Below are 13,510 nucleotides of genomic sequence, written 5' to 3'. Positions count from 1 at the left end.
CAACCTTGGTAGAACATTGTGTTAGATCATAGATGGAGTGTTCTAAGGGGGATAGATATTGGGTGAGCTTTTTGAGTGAGCTCCAGAGTGAGCTTTTTTCAAATATTCCATGGATGCCATATTTTTAGAAAAAAGCTCACCCGTGAAGTGATTGGAATGATTTGAGCGGGCTTTTTGGAGAGAGCTTTTTTTATTGTTATCTAGCCCACGCAGCAATTCTTTCGAAAAGATATAATCCATGTGCTCCGTTCACCAACAAAATCACTCCTCGCTCGACTATGAAAGAAATGCACATTTTTTTTGAAATTCACTGTGTTTTTTCATCGCCATTTGATCTTATAGCCAACAATTCCAATCCTTGAATGGCCTCCAAAGTTGATACAAACAACATCTTGAACGTTGGTGCGCCCAAGGTGTGTTGGACCATGGAAAGTGCCAGCAGCAGAGCAGGTGCATGACATCAGGTAGGGCAATCGGAGAATGCTTCGGCGAGTAGCAGATCCGGATTTGAGCCAATGCCATTGAGATATGTATGCCATATGTGACACTTCGCAAGTCAACACACGGTTTTTTGGAGCTCTACTAGCCAAAAGCTTAACGGCATGTGTGCCAATTCGGTGGACAAGTTCATCAGGATCGAAGATTGTGATGGTCTTGGCAGTCATCACTTTGTTGTCGGCGGGTATCTCGATGCCCCGATATTCTCTATGCGGAGATACATGTGTTTTCTTGCAGTCATGTTGACCTTGGCACAAGAGCACAGATCATCGTGCTAAGGGATGCAAAGATATACACGGATGGTCGACCCCGGCTGTCACTATTTAGGGGATTCTCTTTGGTGATCAGATCGGAATCAAGGTATGCAGATATCAAGGTAGTCGGAGCTAAGCACGACTACACGACGCGGCTTGCTTTGCTTGCGGGAATGCTACCCAATTGGGGACGTTTTAAAAAAAAAAAAAACTTTTGAAAAGAAAGCCTGCAACAGAGAACAAGCAGCACAGGGAAAGTGGTGCCACCTGGTGGCCATGCAAAAGCAAAAAGTGAGGGCCATAAGGAGGGAGATGGTGTTAACTGCATTGGTGGCAGTCTGAGAGCACTGGAAGGAGGGCTAGGCCAGAAACAAGAGACGTCGCTAGAGGTGGCGGGGCCGGGACCAGTACTAGAGAGGAAGGCCGCTTACCATATGAGGAGGGCCGCCATCTGCAAGGGTGACTATACAAGGCTATACTACAGTGGAGAACCACCAGTGATGGGGGGCTGGTGATACAGAGGAGGACCAGGGGTATGATAGTTTGCATAAGCCAGGGCCACCAATTGCAAGGTTGGGTGTGACGTTTGCTTGCAGGTCGGGACTACAGAGCACATCCAAGAGAAGGTGGATGTCGCAAGCTGCATGGGGGGTGCTATCGAGCTAGAGAACTGGACTACAGTAGGCGGGGAGACCAGAAGGTGGATGTCGCAGGCTACATAGGGGATGGGCCGCCAGGGGTAATAGCAGACTTGGGCTGGAAGGGGGCGTCAATAGCAAGGAGAAGGAGGTGAAGGAGGCCAACAAGGGGTCACGGAGCAGTTGAGGTTGCACCAGTGTGTGGTTGTCATCAATGTTGAAGGCGCTCAAGCCTTGGAACAAGAGGGTTGTTAGGCTTGGGAGAGGGCTTTGAGAAAATCAAGGAGCCGAGCGGCTGCCAGTAGCGAGGTGAAGCCAGGATGCTTTGAAAGCAAGATTATGGCCGATGCCATCATTGTACCCGAGTTTGTTTTGTGGTGATGCTTAGTTTGACTGCAGTCTTTTGTGTCTGATCAATCATTCTATTTTCCTACCTCTTGTCCGTCTAGTCTCGAGCGGGTGTCCATGGAAGTGTGTGGCTCCGGACCCGCTGACAGTGTGTGTGTACAGGGAGTGAGAAAGAGAGTGATTGTGCGGCAATTTTTGTGCGGTTGAGGCTAGTGTAGCCTCCTATTGATTGCGGGTGTGTTTAGAGACATGGGTGATGGTGTGCTGTCGGGAGAGCCTTGTGTGATTATGTCTTGAGTGTGTGCAGTCCGTGGTGCTCGTAGGCAAGTCGCTGCATTGGAGATTGACAAAAAGCGTGCGTGTGTATGTGATTATGTGTGGTTAGGGGTGCGGGTTAATCCCTGGGCTATAGAGAGGCAAGTTTGGAGAGTGTTGGGTTTGTTCCTCCTTTCCATCAGTGGTGCCCCCACTGAGGATCTATTGATTGCTCCTCGGTGAAGTTTTAAAGCCTGAAGATGATGCATGATATCAAATTGGTGCTTGCTGGAGAAGAAGAGGCTGTAGATTGGTTTTCCAATCTGGAGCTATACCTATTATAGATGAGGATTTGCGGAGATGAAGCCAAAGTGAAGGCACTACCATTGGTTTTACGAGGGCGAGCCAAAGCTTGGTTTGAAGGATTAAAGGTTACAGATCAGCAGTCACTGAGCGAGATTCGCAAGCAGTTTGTTGGAGCTTTTGAGAAGTGGGTTTCTCCATCGGACTTGGGTGAACAATTGAGCAAGCTGAAGAAGGATGTAAGTGAGGATTTTGCTTTATTTTTGGATAAATTTGAGTCTATTTGGGAGAGACTAGCTGCTGATACATGCGTGCAAAATGGAGATCATTTCAAGCAAGAGCAGTTTCTAGCCTGCTTGCATCCACGAATCAAGGAGAAGGTCGAGTGTGGTGGGGTAGAGGACTATGCGCAAATGGTCTGTTTGGCGAAGGTAAAGAGCGGGAAAGCCAAGAAGAAGCTAGAGATGTGCTTGTTGAAGCCTGCAATTCATGGGTATAGCTTGACAACGGAGCTTCATCATGTGCCAAAAGAAAGTTCAAGCGTTCAAGAGACAGCTGCGTTGCCATTGGTAAGCCATTTTGGTCATTCCTTTCAATTTGTACCTCCAGTTTGGTATGCTGTTATACAAGAGCCTATTAGCATGGTTAACAAGGATGCGGTCCTAGCCGAAGTATGTATGCATGAAGAAGCAAATGAAGATGTAAAAAGCTCACATGACAAGCTTGAAGTTGTTGGCAAAGCGATCGTCGAAGCTCTGCAAAAAGAAGCTAGTCAGGGGGTTGAGCAACCTTGCCCTACCGATTGTGTTGAAGAGCGACAGTGCAGTCCAAAAGGCGTAGACGATGTCAACGTACCAGAGAGCGAGGTAATAGATCATGGCTTTCTTTCTCGCTTAGCAGATGATATGGTCATACAAGAAGTCCTTGAAGAACATGTTAGTGTTCAAGCAATGGTGGTTGAGCAATCCGATTTTCTCTCGCATGATGCAGTGTTTGAAGATGTAGCATCAAAGGCTATGGTAGTCGAGGATTGGCATGATGAGTCAGGTATGGAGTGTATGCCATTTGAAGGATCTACAATAGAGGGTATGCTTGAGAAGTAGGTAGGCTTGGTTCTCCAAGAAGCAGTGGTAGTGGAAGACAGGTTGCCAAACGTGAGTATTATGCTATTGATGGACATGCTTTTGGAAGTTGCTTTACAGGTAGTTCTGCACGGTTTGCAAAGCTCTCGTGATGAGAGGTATGCTATGGAGAGCTCTCTAGCAGGTGAGAAAAGCATGGTGTATGGTGGAGATGCTTCACAGGTTGGTTTACAAACTTGTTTTGTGTATGAAGCCGGCATATGGATACAGGTAGTTGAAGATCGATGCTATGTCAAGCTGCACGAGAGGCTTGTTTTTGGGTTTACAGGTGCAAAAAAATGGTTGAATATGCAAATACTACGGATGCATGGCTGTGCTCAATGCCATGTATTTGATCCTGGCGGAGTTTGCATCATAGTTGGGAGAGCCTATCGCTTTCCATTTGATCTAGGGGGATTCTACAGCTGATAAACTCTCTCTATATCTATCTACTGCTTATGTACATACTAAGTATTAGTTTTCTAATAGGTAATCATCTCTTATCTAAAATAATGCTATGGTAACGCATCAATGCTCAACGAGGGGGTGGGCAATGATGGTGCGCCCAAGGTGTGTCGGACCATGGAAAGTGCCAGCATGCAGCAGGTGCATGACATCAGGTAGGGCAATCAGAGAATGCTTCAATGAGTAGCAGATGCAGATTTGAGCCAGTGCCATTGAGATATGTATGCCATATGTGACACTTCATAGGTCAACACATGGTTTTTTGGAGCTCTACTAGCCGAAAGCTTAACGGCGTGTGTGCCAATTCGGTGGACAAGTTCACCGGGATCGAAGATTGTGATGGTCTTGGCAGTCTATGCGGAGATACATGTGTTTTTTTGCGGTCATGTTGACCTTGGCACAAGAGCACAGATCATCGTGCTAAGGGATGCAAAGCTATACACGGATGGTCGACCGTGGCAGTTGTTAAGTATGGAGCCTGATTTACCCTTGTAATTTTCTATGGTAAAAGCGCATATTTGTAAGGCCCCCATTATGAGGAGAAGCCATCGTGCGGATTGGAGGGTCCGATTTGGACTTATCTACACAAGGGCGGCTTCACATGGCTGCCTCTCATGAGAGAGGGCACCCCTTTTGGCCTATAAAAGGAGGCCATTTCTACACACATATAGTGTGAAGTTGATGCAACAAGGTGAGTGTGAGGTGGTGAGAGTGAAGCAAGGCGGGAGCTCCATTAAGGGTATAATCCCTTTGTAAACTACTTCTTGTTTTGAAGTACTAAAGCCATTGAGTGGCTGCTTTTCCGTGGACGTAGCCCACATTGGGTGAACCACGTATATAGTGTGTACTCTCTCTCTCTACTCTATAATCTCGTGTATGTAAATTTGTCTCTCTCCATTAAGTAATCTACTCAATTATCTATTTAGCTACGTCTTATTTCCTAACAACCGGTATCAGAGCAAGGTTTGCTCGTAGCTAAATTATCCCAAGGAAAGGATTCCTTGAATTGAGTGGGAGTTATGGCGGAGGAAGGGAAGCTCAAGATTGAGAAGTTCAATGGCAAAAACTACCAACATTGGAAGATGCAGATTGAAGACTATCTTTACCAGAAGGACCTCTATTTGCCACTAGGCGGTCTTGCAAAGAAGCCCGCAGCAATGGCAGATGAAGCATGGATTGTCCTTGATCAAAAGACACTGGGAACAATCCGGTTAAGCTTAGTGTCAACGTTGGCCTTCAATGTTTTGGAGATGAAGACCACGGAGGACTTGATGAAGTCACTTGACGACTTCTACAAGAAACCATCGGCATCCAATAAGGTATTTCTTATGAAGCGCTTGTTCAATCTAAAGATGGCAGAGAATGGTTCAGTTGCAGAACACCTAAATGACTTTAACACAAACATAAGTCAGCTTCGATCGGTGAAAATAAATTTCGATGACGAAGTGCGAGCTCTCCTTATACTATCATCTCTACCGGATAGTTGGGACAGCCTTGTGATGGCTGTAAGTAATTCTATTTCTGGCACAAATACTCTTAAGTTTGATGATGTTGTGGGTGTTCTCCTAAGCGAGGAAATACGAAGGAGAAGCACATGAGAATCATCAAGTGCTGCATTGTCAGTGGAAACAAGAGGAAGGCATAAGGAGAGGTTCAAAAGCCAAAAGGGTCGTGATCGCTCAAGACGGATCAAGTCACGCACGAAGTCAGTTCTTGAATGTTGGAACTGCAGCAAGAAGGGCCACATCAAGAAGGATTGCTGGTCCAAGAAGAAGAAGGAGACTGAGTCTCAAGACAACAAGCCAATATCGGAGGCCAATGTGGCAGAAAAAGTAGAGCAAGATGCTCTAATTCTCTCATTAGACAATGTGTCTAATTCTTGGATAGTAGATTCCAGGGCTTCATTCCATGCGACACCACACAAGCAACATTTACAAGACTACACCAAAGGTAATTTTGGGTATGTATACTTGAGAGATGATGAAGCTTGTGAGATTGTCGGCAAAGGTACAGTTTCTGTCAAAACTGCTAATGGAAATGAATGGAAGCTTAAAGATGTTAGGCATGTTCCTTCTCTTCGCAAAAGTTTGATCTCTACAGGACAATTGGACGATGAAGGTCACAACATTGCATTCGGAAACAAACAGTGGAAGATCTTAAAGGGATCTTTGGTGGTTGCCAAGGGAGAAAAGGTTGGTACACTTTACTTGTGTACTGTTAGCACGCAACCTTCACCTTGTGCAACAACTACAGAAGTTGACAGTGCGGTGTGGCACTATCGACTTGGGCATATGAGTGCCAAAGGAATGCAAATCCTTCAAACAAAGAAGCTTCTACCAGGTTTGAAAGAAATGGACTTAGTGTTCTGTGAAGATTGTGTTTATGGTAAACAAAAGAGGGTAAAATTTTAAAATCAGGAAATGAAAGAAAAAATAAAAAACTTGAGTTGGTTCATTCTGATGTTTGGGGTCCTGCAAGTACACCATCACTTGGTGGCTCATTGTACTATGTAACATTTGTTGGAATTAGGGTTGCAGAGAAACACACACAGCTTGGAGAAGACGAAGGAAGCTCAAGGCACACAATAGAGAGTGTGTACTTAGTGTGCAATGGAAAGATAGATAGCCCTAGAGTGATGGGCGTATATACAATGCACGGGGGAAAAAACCTCCTAAAGAGTGAAAAAAATGCCCCGGCGGTCGTAGTGTGTTCACACACATCACTACCACATGTATATGGTAACAAATCCCCCCTGGAGTGATGCGGTGAACGAGAGCTAGCACATGAGTAAAGGGAAGTGCCATGCCCTGAGTACAGGATCAGTCCACAAAGGGGAGTAAGCCCAAAGCTTTGTGGAAAGCTTCAAGCTTCTCACAAGTCAATGCCTTTGTGAAAAGGTCTGCAAGGTTGTCCTGTGTTGGCACATAAACCAAGCTGATCTCTCCTGCTGAGAGCCTCTCCCTGACATAGTGGTAATGCACCTCAATGTTCTTTGTGCGAGCATGAAAAACTGGGTTCCTCGAAACTGCCAATGCGCTGTGACTGTCAGTGTAGATAGTGTTGGCAGTGTCCCGTCCAATACCCAAATCAGTCATAAGGCGTCTGAGCCATACACACTCAACCGTAGCTGTGAAGACTACCCTGTATTGAGCCTCACAACTCGAAGTGGCCACAGTAGGTTGCTTCTTGCTCAACCATGATATACATGAACTGCCAAGCATGAAACAAAAACCACTTGTGGACACTCGCGTGTCAAAACAACCAGCCCAATCTGAGTCCGAAAAAGCATGTAAGTCTGGCAGCAATGATCCCCCCTTGGGATAAAACAAGCCAAGATGTAAAGTGCCACTAAGGTAGCGGAAAATCCTCTTGGCAGCCTGCCAATGCTTAGACCCTGGGCTATGCATAAATCTGCTGACCTGTGAGACTGCAAACTGAATATCCAGCCTCGTGTTGCATACATAAATGAGGCAACCAACAACAGTTTGGTAAAGAGTGACATCAGCAGGATCGCCAGCATCATGTAGACTCAACTTCAAACCTGTTTCCATAGGAGTGGCAATAGGTTTGCAATCCTCACGTCCAAACTTACATAGCAATGTCTCTATGTAACTTTTCTGACACAAGGCAATACCACCATCACACTGCTTAAACTGTATACCCAAGTAATGATGCAACAGCCCCAAATCTTTTATCTTGAAAGTAGCATTCAAATCAGCCTTAAATTCAGCAATATGTCTCTCATTTGGTCCAGTGATCAGCAGATCATCAACATAAAGAACCACGATGACGGAGTTTGCATGGGCCCAAGAACATCACTATGCACAAGCTGCAACCTGCATGTGGCCCAAACTGAACCATCCTTTGGAAACTTAGAACGCTGCATCTTACCCAAAATACAGCCTTCACAAACATGTTTGACAGGTGCTTCAAGAGGTGGCAAAGAAGCAACCATATCAGATTTCTACAAACGCAGCAAACTGGCAAAATTCAGATGACCAAAACGTGCATGCCAAAGTTTTGCATCTAAAATAGCCCTTGAATCTGCAACAGCATTTGCAAAATTTTGTCCACACTTGTCATACAAAGTGAGCTTATACAGTCCACAACACAAAAGGCCAGATGCAACAATTTCATCACCAAAACTGAGATCATGAACTGTACATCTGTCATCCACAAATTTTACTACAAGTCCAAGTCTAGCAAGTGCGGATACAGACAAGAGATTCTTCTTGATCCCAGGTACATAAAGTGCATCAACAAGTGTGAAGGAACTGCCATTAGCAGCAGTGAGCACAATCTTTCCAACTCCCTGAACTGGATAAGAGGCGTTGTTGGCACAAGTGACTGAATTCCCATGAGGGACAGACTCGAGAGAGGTAAACAATTCACGATGTGAGGTAATGTGCTTTGTAGCACCACTGTCGAAATACCACACATGTGAATCTGCAGCAACTGACAAGCATGCATCATGGACAGCAGGATTGTAAGTGCACTCTGCGCTAAAAGCCCATTCTGCATCAACATCAGCATTACAATCTCCTTTCACAGAAGACTCAACAATGGCTGCATTTGTAGTGGAACCAGCATTTGGAGTGGAACCACCCTCTTTCTTCTTAGCCTCTTTGGCCTTCAACTTAGGACACGACTTGATCAAGTGATCATTGGCTTTACAATAATGGCAACGCATCTTCTTTTTGCCCTTATCATCAGAATTACCAGACGAAGTACTGCCAGCAGAAGCATTAGGAACATAATTTTTGCCACTCGCAGCAGAACCATAAGAAGTGGCTGCATTACTGTTACCACCCTTCCATTGAGAAGCAATAAAAGCCTGTTCAACTGCACGCTGCCTAGTCCTGTTTTTGCTAGAAAGTGACTCTTGCAACAACAATGTGCATAATGAATCAAACTTGACAACTTCAGGATTTCCTTGGGTCATCAGTCTCCAAGTACTAGCAAAAGTCTGGTAGGAATCTGGTAAGGCATCAAGAACAGTCTGCACAAGGGAACTGTCTGAAATGACTTCACCTGCAGAAATAAGCTGCTCATTGATATCCTTGACACTAGCAAGGAAAGTGTCCATATCATCTTCCTCATGCATAATCTTCGACTCCAACTCTTTACGCAGCAAAGCAATTTTAGCCTCATTGCGGCTTGCATAAAGACCTGCTAGAATATCCCAAGCCTGTTTTGCAGATTTTGCTGAACGGATGTGAGGAACAATGGTGCGCTTCACAGACAACGCAATCAATGCATGAGCCTGCGCATCCTTAACATCCCAATGAGCTTGTTCTGCCGTAGGCAAAACAACTCTAACAGCTGCAATCCTTGCAGCAAGACCTGCAACATCCTCAATATCGCCTACATCCTCAGAACCAGGACGTACATCAGTGCCCTGCACAATGTTCCAGACACCCTTTGACACAATAACATGTTGCATCATATAAGCCCACATAGGGTAGTTGTCCCCATCCAACCTGTCCTCAGCAGCAAACATCTTGAACACATGTGTGTTGTTGTTGTCAGCCATGGTAAATGCTGCACCTGATGTGAAAACTGTCCGAAAATAGGAGAAACGGAGCGGGAACAACCTGTGCTATATAGCACAAACCGTAGAAGACTGTAAGGCACCTGTTATGCAGAAAACGGCACTGACAGAAATTCTGCACAAAATGACGAAATAGCCTGTGCAGTACTGCCTGTAGTGGAAACGAAGGCCGAAATGAGCCAAAGCTTACTGAAATCGGAGTATGTGAGCAGGCGTGTGCTGGAGCAGCTGGCGACTAAGCCCAGGAGGACGTGACCTTCTCTGATACCAATTGTTGGAATTAGGGTTGCAGAGAAACACACACAGCTTGGAGAAGACGAAGGAAGCTCAAGGCACACAATAGAGAGTGTGTTACTTAGTGTGCAATGGAAAGATAGATAGCCCTAGAGTGATGGGCGTATATACAATGCACGGGGGAAAAATCCTCCTAAAGAGGGAAAAAATGTCCCGGCGGTCCTAGTGTGTTCACACACATCACTACCACATGTATATGGTAACAACATTCATAGACGATGTGACTAGAAAAACATGGGTTTATGTCATGAAGAATAAATCCGATGTATTTTCCATATTTCAAAGGTGGAAAGCCTTTGTGGAGAATGAAACAGGTACCAAGGTTAAATGCCTCAGATCTGACAATGGAGGCGAATATTGCAGCCAAGCTTTTGTGCTAGCAATGGCATTCGGAGGCAAAGGACAACCCCAAGGACACCTCAACAAAATGGGATTTTGGAAAGGATGAACAGGACAATCATGGAGCGAGCACGAAGCATGCGGCTACATGCAGGACTACCGCTTGAGCTTTGGGCGGAAGCTGTAAGTACGTCTGTGTACTTAATAAATCGGTCACCCTCAACGGCATTGGATGGGGGAGTTCCAGAAGAGGCATGGACAGGTAAACCGGTGAATTATGTATTTCTCAAAGTATTTGGGTGTGAGGCTTTCATGCACATACATAGAAGCCTAAGATCAAAGCTAGATGCAAAGTCCAAAAAGTGTTTCTTCATTGGCTATGTAGAAGGTGAATTTGGGTATCGCGTATGGAATCCTGAAGATGGTAAAATCTTAAGGAGTAGGGATGTAATTTTTAACGAACAAAATATGTACAAAGATTACTTGGAAAGAAAACAAACAAAAGAAACAGGTGATGAGTAGTACATGGAGCTTGAGGACGGTGAAGACTCAAGGACTGCAAACTGTGACAATGTGTAACAACGTCAACCAAATGAGGAGCCTCAACCTATTCCCCGAAGATCTACAAGAGCAAGTAGACCTCCAGAAAGGTTTGTTCCTTCCTTCAACCATCTCTTGATCTCAGATTCTGGAGAGCCGGAATCATACGAAGAAGCTATGCAACATGAATCCAAAGAAGAATGGACGAAGAGCATGCAAGTGGAGATGGACTCACTACATCGCAACTAAACATGGGAGTTGGTTGAATTGCCTAAAGGTAAGAGGGCACTTCAAAACAAATGGGTGTACAAGCTGAAGGAAGAAGAAGGTGGGAAGAAAAGGTACAAGTCTAGGCTTGTGGTAAAAGCATTTTCTCAAAAGAAAGGTATTGACTTCAATGAAATATTTTCTCCTGTTTGTAAAAATGAACTCAATTAGGCTTGTCTTAAGCCTTGTGGCTGCTCATGATCTAAATCTCGAGCAAATGGATGTAAATACGGCATTCCCTCACGGTGACTTAGACAAGGAAATCTACATGCTTCAACCAAAGGGGTATGAAGTAAAAGGTAAGGAGAAAATGGCTTGCAGATTAAAGAAGAGCTTGTATGGTTTAAAGCAAGCATCAAGACAATGGTACTTGAAGTTTGATCGATGGATGTTGGATCATGGATTCACAAGATGCAACTCGGATCACTGCGTCTACACGATGAATTTGGGAGATGGGAAATTCATCATCCTAATGTTGTATGTTGATGACATGTTGATTGCAAGTGCTAACATGCAAGACATCAAAGACCTAAAAGAGGAGCTATCTAAATCTTTTTCAATGAAAGATTTAGGTGCTGCAAAGAGGATATTTGGTATGAAAATATCAAGGGACAGGACGAAGAAGACAATAAAGCTATCTCAAGAAGATTACATCAAGAAGGTACTAGGAAGGTTTGCAATGCAAAACGCAAAACCAGTTTCTACACCTTTGGCTGGTCATTTTAAACTAATGAAGGATATGTGTCCCAAGACACAAGAGGAGATAGCCTATATGTCTAAAATTCCATATGCTGCAGCGGTAGGTTCTCTAATGTATGCTATGGTCTGTGAAAATCCTGCAGACATGTTTACAAAGGTGGTCAACAAGGAGAAGTTGAGCTTTTGCTCATCTTCAATCGGCATTCAAGGATAAGAAGCCAGGATGGAAAGCAGTCAGAGGATTGGTTTGGAGATCAGTCTCCAAGTGGGAGATTGTTAAGTATGGAGCCTGATTTACCTTTGTAATTTTCTGTGGTAAAAGCGCACATTTGTAACGCCCCCATTATGAGGAGAAGCCATCGTGCGTGAAGGAAAATCACTCGCCGGAAACCAAAATTTTCATGGCAAAAAATCAAAGGCAACTTTAGGGGCCTCGGGGGTGGCAGCCCCCGAGACTTTTTTTTTCCTCGCCGGAATATTTCTTTTTCGTCGGAATATTATCGCCGGACGACGGCCGAAAAGTGGTCGGAAAACAACCGGTCGGTTGGCCGGTGGCCGGTAGTCAATGGCCGGTGGTCGGTGGTCGGAAGTCAATGGCCGGTGGACTTGTCTTCTCAAGGATGGCCACACATGGGCGGATTGGAGGGTCCGATTTGGACTTATCTACACAAGGGCGGCTACACATGGCTGCCTCTCATGAGAGAAGGCAGCCCTTTTGGCCTATAAAAATAGGCCATTTCTACACACATATAGTGTGAAGTTGATGCAACAAGGTGAGTGTGAGGTGGTGAGAGTGAAGCAAGGTGGGAGCTCCATTAAGGGTATAATCCCTTTGTAAACTACTTCTTGTTTTGAAGTACTAAAGCCATTGAGTGGCTGCTTTCCCGTGGACATAGCCCACATTGGGTGAACCAAGTATATCGTGTGTACTCTCTCTCTCTCTACTCTATAATCTCGTGTATGTAAATTTGTCTCTCTTCATTAAGTAATCTACTCAATTATCTATTTAGCTACGTCTTATTTCCTAACAACACTCACTATTTAGGGGAATCTCTTTGTTGGTAATCATATCGGAATCAAGGTATGCGGATATCAAGGTAGTCGGAGCTAAGCACGACTACATGACGTGGCTTGCTTTGCTTGCAGGAATGCTACCCAATTGGGGACGTTAAAATTTAAAAAAAAACTTTTGAAAAAAAAATCCTGCAACAGAGAACGAGCAACACAGGGAAAGTGGCGCCACCTGGTGGCCATGCAAAAGCAAAAAGTGAGGGCCATAAGGAGGGAGATGGCATTAACTGCAGTGGTGGCAATCTGAGAGCACTGGAAGGAGGGCTAGGCCAGAAACAAGAGAGGCCGCCAGAGGTGGCGGGGCCGGGAGTAGTACTAGACAGGAAGGCCGCTTACCATATGAGGAGGGCCGCCATCTGCAAGGGTGACTATACAAGGCTATACTACAGTGGAGAACCACCAGTGATTAGGGGCTGGTGATACAAAGGAGGACTAGAGGTATGATAAATTGCATAAGCCAGGGCAACCAATTGCAAGGATGGGTGTGACATTTGCTTGCAGGTCGGGACTACAGAGCACGTCCAAGAGAAGGTGGATGTCACAAGCTGCATGGGGGGTGCTATCGAGCTAGAGAACTGGACTACAGTAGGCGGGGAGACCAGAAGGTGAATGTCGTAGGCTACATAAGGGATGGGCCGCCAGGGGTAATAGCGGACTTGGGCTGAAAGGGGGCGTCAATAGCAAGGAGAAGGAGGTGAACGAGGCGAACAAGGGGTCATGTAGCAGTTGAGGTTGCACGAGTGTGTGGTTTTCATCAATGTTGAAGGAAATCAGGCCTTGGAACAAGAAGGTTGTCAGGCTTGGGAGAGGGCTTTGAGCGAATCAAGGAGTCGAGGGGCTGTCAGTAGCGAGGTGAAGCCAGGATGC

General features: G+C 45.2%; 1 pseudogene; it reads left to right on the top strand.

Annotated features, from left to right (window-relative positions):
• Window positions 1-2,709: 2,709 nt before the first annotated feature.
• LOC147453074 (uncharacterized) lies at window positions 2,710-3,846 on the top strand (annotated as a pseudogene).
• Window positions 3,847-13,510: the final 9,664 nt, after the last annotated feature.

The sequence above is a fragment of the Adiantum capillus-veneris genome, chromosome 8, assembly GCF_014529385.1.
Source record: "Adiantum capillus-veneris isolate H3 chromosome 8, ASM1452938v2, whole genome shotgun sequence".
Taxonomy (NCBI): domain Eukaryota; kingdom Viridiplantae; phylum Streptophyta; class Polypodiopsida; order Polypodiales; family Pteridaceae; genus Adiantum; species Adiantum capillus-veneris.
Note: the sequence above shows the minus strand (reverse complement) of the source record. Positions and strands in the feature narration are given on the sequence as shown.